The sequence below is a fragment of the Balaenoptera borealis genome (genome assembly GCF_965194805.1).
Source record: "Balaenoptera borealis genome assembly, chromosome: 9".
Lineage (NCBI taxonomy): Eukaryota > Metazoa > Chordata > Mammalia > Artiodactyla > Balaenopteridae > Balaenoptera > Balaenoptera borealis.
In genome coordinates, this window is record NC_138873.1 from 115,440,599 (window position 1) to 115,446,913 (window position 6,315).

Here is a 6,315-nt window from a genome sequence, read left to right on the forward strand (position 1 = left end):
TCAGTGATATAATCTCCAGAAAGTGAGATATACACATGTGTATATATTTTTTTTTCCAGAATATATTCTTTTGTACATTACCAATACATGGTGATGTTGTAAAAGAGCTAAGAGAAAATATTTTAAAGGCAGTTGATGAAGGGGGGAAATTAATGTTTAAAATATAATTTTCAAAAATCAGTGAAAGTAGAAGTAAATGATAAGTGAAATTGTATACTTCACCAATATAGGCACATAAAAGAAGATAACTTTTGAAAGACTGAATTTCCCTCTTCATTCTGGAGAGAAAAAAGTGAAGGTTTTATTTTACATAGATGTTATAGAGTGGAGCATTTGCTGTCCCAAGCATTTGGAAGTGTAACAGATCTCAAGATTGGGCTGCAGAACCTCCTTTAAAGGGTATCATATGTATGAAATCCATATAGTCACATGGAATGAAAGCTAACACCTTGGTTTTCATGGATACAACTAGTCCTTTAAATAACTTCTCAGGTTAGGGTTACACTAAGGAAAATGAGAATCTGCCTAGAAAACTACCCCATTTGGAAACACAATTAACAGACAAATTCCATCCCAGCTCAGGTTTTTTTCTCCAGCAAATTAAAAGCTAGTGAAAGTTAAATATTTTGAGTTTTTTTCTTTCTTTTTTAAATAGACTTCATTTTTTAGAACAATTTTAGGTTCACAGCAAAATTGAGAGGACGGTACAAAGATTTCCCATATACTTTTTACCTCCACTCATTATCAACTTCTTCACCAGAGTGGTACATGTGTTACAACTGATGAACCTACTTTGATACCTCATTATCACCAAAAGGCCATAATTTACATTAGAGTTCACTGGGTGTTGTACATTCTATGGGTTTGGGCAAATGTGTGGTGACACACATCACACATGTAATGTATCCACCCATATAGGAAATATTTTGAGATTTTTTAAATGTCACTTATTCATATTTTAACTAAAACTATGGGATGTATTTTCTCCAAATCATCTTTTCTTTTTCCCACACATCATAATCTTTAAACATGATAGTTATTGGTTTTGTTCTGTATGGTATTTAGATATAGGTCAAGGTACTTTGGTTAGGTAATCTGTCTATTAAAGAGAGAATCACTGTATTTATGATAATAACTAGAACATAAGAAAGTATAACTAAATATAAAACCGCATTAGACATAATTGAATACTTTTATTGTAATGTTAATTTGAGCATGAGGAAATCATCATAAACCCCAGTTACCTCTCTACAGGGTAGCTATGGCAGTAATTGAGACCTTGTTCTCCACATTAACTTCAATGAGCCAAGAGTTGACTAATCAGATAGCTAAGCAAGTGTAGGGTACTTGTCTCTAAACTCCCAAGGACAGATTTTCAATTGATTTGTAACTACTAAAAACTGGTGTCTTATTAGAAGAAATGCTTGTATAAGTGAAAATGGGGATGGGAGGAGTCAAGTAAGGCTAAGAGAGCTGTCAATCTCTATGCAAATCTGAGGGAAGTTTGAAGGGAAGCATCCTGGAACGCTGTGCTATCTAAGCAAGGACATCAGCGAGTCCTCAAGCCAAAGCTGACTGTCAGAGGACTTCTTTATCCTACATAGAACTAAGTATTCCTGCCATACTCAGTCACTGACTCCAAGTAGCCCTGGGGAAGAGCAGCCTCAGTGCTTCACATAATATATCCGTTCCAGGACGTTCACTTCCCTCAGCCTCTGTCTTCCCACCTATACAGCCTGCCAGGGCAACCTGGGCATTTCTGTTTTACTGAGAAGTGGTCATCTTTCCATGCTTCCTTTAGCCACCTCAATAGCAAGTTTGCCCCATCTTCTGGGGTCTTTGCTAGGGTATAAAGTCTTGTGACCCAAGAAAGTGTTTCCAGATCAAAAAGACCTAATAAGACCATTAAAACTCCCATTGAGTCCCCATTTCCTGGCCTCAAGTGTACCCAGCCTAACTATTGCAACTATCATATGATGCTTAGAGGAGACAGAAGCAGGTAAGCAGGGCCTATTACAGAAACAACAAGGGCTCACTGGCAAAATTAACATTCCTAATTAAGCATCATCCTCAATACCACACTGAATATACCACTGGATCCCAAACTTGGCTGTTCATCAAAACTACCTGGGAAGATTTATGTTTAATACCAATTCTCAGCCCTCCTCCAGAATTTATTGAATTTAGACTCTTCAGAAGTACAGTTCAGTAAGCTGAAAACAAGATACATTGAAATTAATCCTTGTGTGAATTGATTAACTGGCTTTGAGAGAAATTTCAGGGAAATAAAAGGCATCTCAAAAAAATTTTTAAGCTACAGCAAAATTTTGTGTAATGATTTGACTCTCTTTTACAGTTAAATTTTATACTAGTGTTTTGTGTTTTTTTTTTTAATCTCAATGACTAAGGAAGAACTTGCTTTCCTGGTAACAGATACCTGAGTAGTCTCTTTCAACTGTAAAAAATAGAGGTTTAACATCCTGACCTCCATGCCAAGAGACAGTCAAGACCACAGCATTAAAATCAAATGCAAGTAAAGTAATAGAATATACAATTAATCTAGTGCCCACTGATGCAAGGACTTTTAAGGTTTTTACTCAAGTAAGTATAATTACTCTTGTGATTATTCTGCCTTTTGTGAACATACTGACTGCTTGTAGATGTTTTAAAATAGGATAAATGAGAAAAACAGTCCATCTAAAATCAAAATCCCAGCAACATAAACATACACATTTTATTTCTCCAGTCACACAAGTGCAAGGATTTACCACAAAATCCAAAACAATCATTATATTGATATTTCATGATTAAACACACATTTTTCTGAAACAGCTTCAGGAAAATGTGACACAACTTTTAATACATCCCTAGGCATAGAAATCACCTGTATCTTCATTGAATCACCTCTAAATTCAACAGCAATCTAAATGGAGATTCATACAGACACAAAAACAGCAAAGAAAATAAGTAGAATTCCAGTAATTCATGAAGTACGTGATGAAAGAAGAAATATGTGTGTATTGGTGATGAGAGAGAACCACATGCCTCATACATGACTTAAGGCCTTTGTAAATAGTCCAGTTTGTGTAAATAATCTGAATGGCTTGTCAGATTTTTATATTAAATTAGTATCTGTCACTCACTCTTTATTCAACATATGACTATTTGATAGATGGGCAGATGGATGGATGAATGGATAGATGGTGAAAATAAAATGAAAAAATTAAATGGCATATAATTTCAAAGAAACTATGTGGCATCACAGTTAAAACATGAGCTTGGAGCCAAGCATACAGCGATTAAATCTCATATCCATTTACTAGCTATGCAATCGTAGGAAGTTACTTAGATCATCTGAGCCTCAAAATTTTTTTGTCTGTGAATTAGAAGTAGTAATATCTACTTTGTAGGCTGTCTAGGAGGATTAAATAAGCTAATCACATACACACACACACATACACACACACGAGTACTACACTTTACATGTAATAAATGTTATTACTAGTCTCCCTCTTTTCTCCTGAGAAGTATAATGCACCTACAGCAAGTCTTTGGCATTCACCATTGATCCATAACATAAAAGACTTTTCCCACTAGACCTACGAAATGTAAATGAGTTCTGTCTCCTCTATTAACTTCTTGGTTTTCACAGAAGTGTGCTTGTATAAAAGAAAAGTTAAGTACATGAAGCTGTAGACAGGAATTCTCTAAGTCTAAACACAGGTCTTGAATAACATGAAATGACATATAAGTTGTCAACGTGAGGTTCATATACTAGCAAAAATCTATACTTAAAAACTTTTGCCACCTGCCTGTAAGACAAGTTTTTTAAATACTCCTATCCTTCTTATGGTTTTAAATTATTTTGTTGTTCTTCTTTGCAAACAATTACATTTCATGTTTTTAATATATTACAGAATATGTAGTATTTAACATCCTTGTAACTGGCAACAGGTTAACTATGAGCTTCCCTAAAGCAATCCTGCAGGGGAAGTAAAATTAAAAGTGGAAGTATGAGAATAATGGAGCCTATATCAGGAACGTGAGAAGATAGCTCTAAGAGGAGGGACTTGAATGACATGATTTGAGAGGCAAAACTAAGGGTCCCCTGCCCAAAAGCTGTCTTCCCACTGCCACTGTCAATATATAAATCTAAATGTTTCATTGTTTTCAGGGAATTTATGTATTTTTTAATAAACCATTTGGTTGAAGTATACATATAGAGAATCACATGGGCAGCATAATGAATTTTGGCAAGATATACCCACCCGTGTAACCATCACCCAGTTCAAGTAATAGGACATCATGAGCACTCTGAAGCACTGCTCCTCTCCCCCAGGGCCTGGATAGCAATATACCTCCTCCTTTCCAGAGTTAGCCATTATCCTGACTTCTATTACCATAGATAAGTTTTTGAACTTCAAACAAATGGAATTATACAGAAATATTCTTTTAACTCTTCCAAAAAATTTTCTGCTTTCTGTTTCTAAGATTCCTCTGTGCTGTGGTATAATTATGACTCATTCATTGTCATTGCCATGTAGAATCCCATAGTATAAATTTACCACAATATAATTATCCATTATACTGTTGACAGACACTTGGATTTTTTCCACTTATGAATTTGTTCATAGTGCCACCATAAAAATTATTGTGCATGTCTTTAGGTGTATGTATGTTATGTGTGTCCATTGGGTATATAACTAAGAGCAGAATTGCAGGGTCTTTGGATATGCTTACATTTAACCTTAGTAGACATTGTCATTTTCATCCCTGATATTGATTATTTTTAACTTCCTTTTATATTATTTATAAACTTTGAAAATAGCTTATCAATTACATTCATCTTTACAAGGAACAAACATTTGAATTTTCTTTATTATTATTTCTTTATTATTCAATTTTTTTATATTTGATAAATTTCTTCCCTTTATCCTTTCCTTCCTTCAATCTTATTTGCGTTTAATTTTCTAACTTCTTAAGTTAAATATATAGCTCAGTGTTTTTCTGCCTCTTTTTTTCTAATATATGAATATAAGATTATCTAAGCTCAGATTTACCTACACTTCACAAATTTGATATATTGTATTATCATTCTTATGTAGACAATACATTTTATACACTACAATAATTTTATAACTTTATTGCAATATATTCTTTGACTATAAGTTATGCGCTTGAGGATATCAGTGAAAATCGTCGAGTAAGGAACTCCAAAATTCTGCCCCTCCATAAAAGTGATGGAAAAAACTGTATCAACTTTTTCAGAACTCCAGCACTTAACCAAAAGCTGCAGTAACCCAGAGAGCATTTAGTCAAGAAAAATACACCATTTATTGAAGAGACTGTCCTTTTCCTATTGTATATTCTTGGCTCCCTTGTCCTAAATGATTGACCATGTATGTGTGAGTTCACTTCTGGTCTCTCTATTCTGTTCCATTAATCTGTGTGTCTATTTTTATGCCAACACCATGCTGTTTTGATTACTATAGCTTTGTAGTATAGTTTAAAATCAGGGTGCATGATACCTTCAGCTTTGTTCTCTCTCAAGATTGCTTTGGCTATTCAGGGTCTTTTGTGGTTACACACAAATTTTAGAATTGTTTGTTCTAGTTCTATGGAATAAGCCATTGGAATTTTGATAGAGCTAAAACTGAATCTATAGATTGCTTTGGGTAGTATAGACATTTTAATAATATTATTTCTTCCAATCCATGAGCATAGAATATATTCCCATTTATTTGTATCTTCTTCAATTTCTTTTATCAGTGTCTTATAGTTTTCAGTATACAGGCCTTTCACCTCTTTGGTTAAATTTATTCCTTGGTATTTTATTGTTTTGATGTAATTGTAAATGGGATTGATTTCTTAACTTCTCTGATAGTTCATTATCAGTGTGTCTAATTTGGTGTTAAATTCAACCCTGAATTTTTAGGGTTTTTTTAAATTTTTCAGTATTTTTTCTATTTTTTGTTCAAATTCCCTATCTCATCATTTATATTTTGAAAATATTAATCATAGTCATTTTTAAGTCCACGTCTGATTCATCCAGTACCTGGATTGCCTAATGGTTTATTTGTTTTTGTCTATTTTTTCTCTTGGTTTTTCATTTTTTGAGCCTGATCTTTGGTATGCTTAGTAAGGTTTTTATTCAATACAAGCATTTTGAAGGAACAGTTGCAGGAATAAACTGAGGCTTTAGATGTTATCTGCTTCCACAGAGCATTTACTTATGCTTCTGTCGGAAAGAATAGAGGTTGATTACCTTAATTCAATCATGATTGATCTATCAATATTTCAAAGCAGTTTCAGTCA

The 6,315-nt window shown here is 33.7% G+C and overlaps 1 long non-coding RNA gene across 1 annotated transcript in view; it reads left to right on the top strand.

Moving 5' to 3' along the window:
• LOC309634747 overlaps positions 1-6,315 on the top strand; it is a 134,201-nt gene that overhangs the window by 59,225 nt on the left and 68,661 nt on the right. The gene's annotated exons all lie outside the window — the stretch shown is intronic.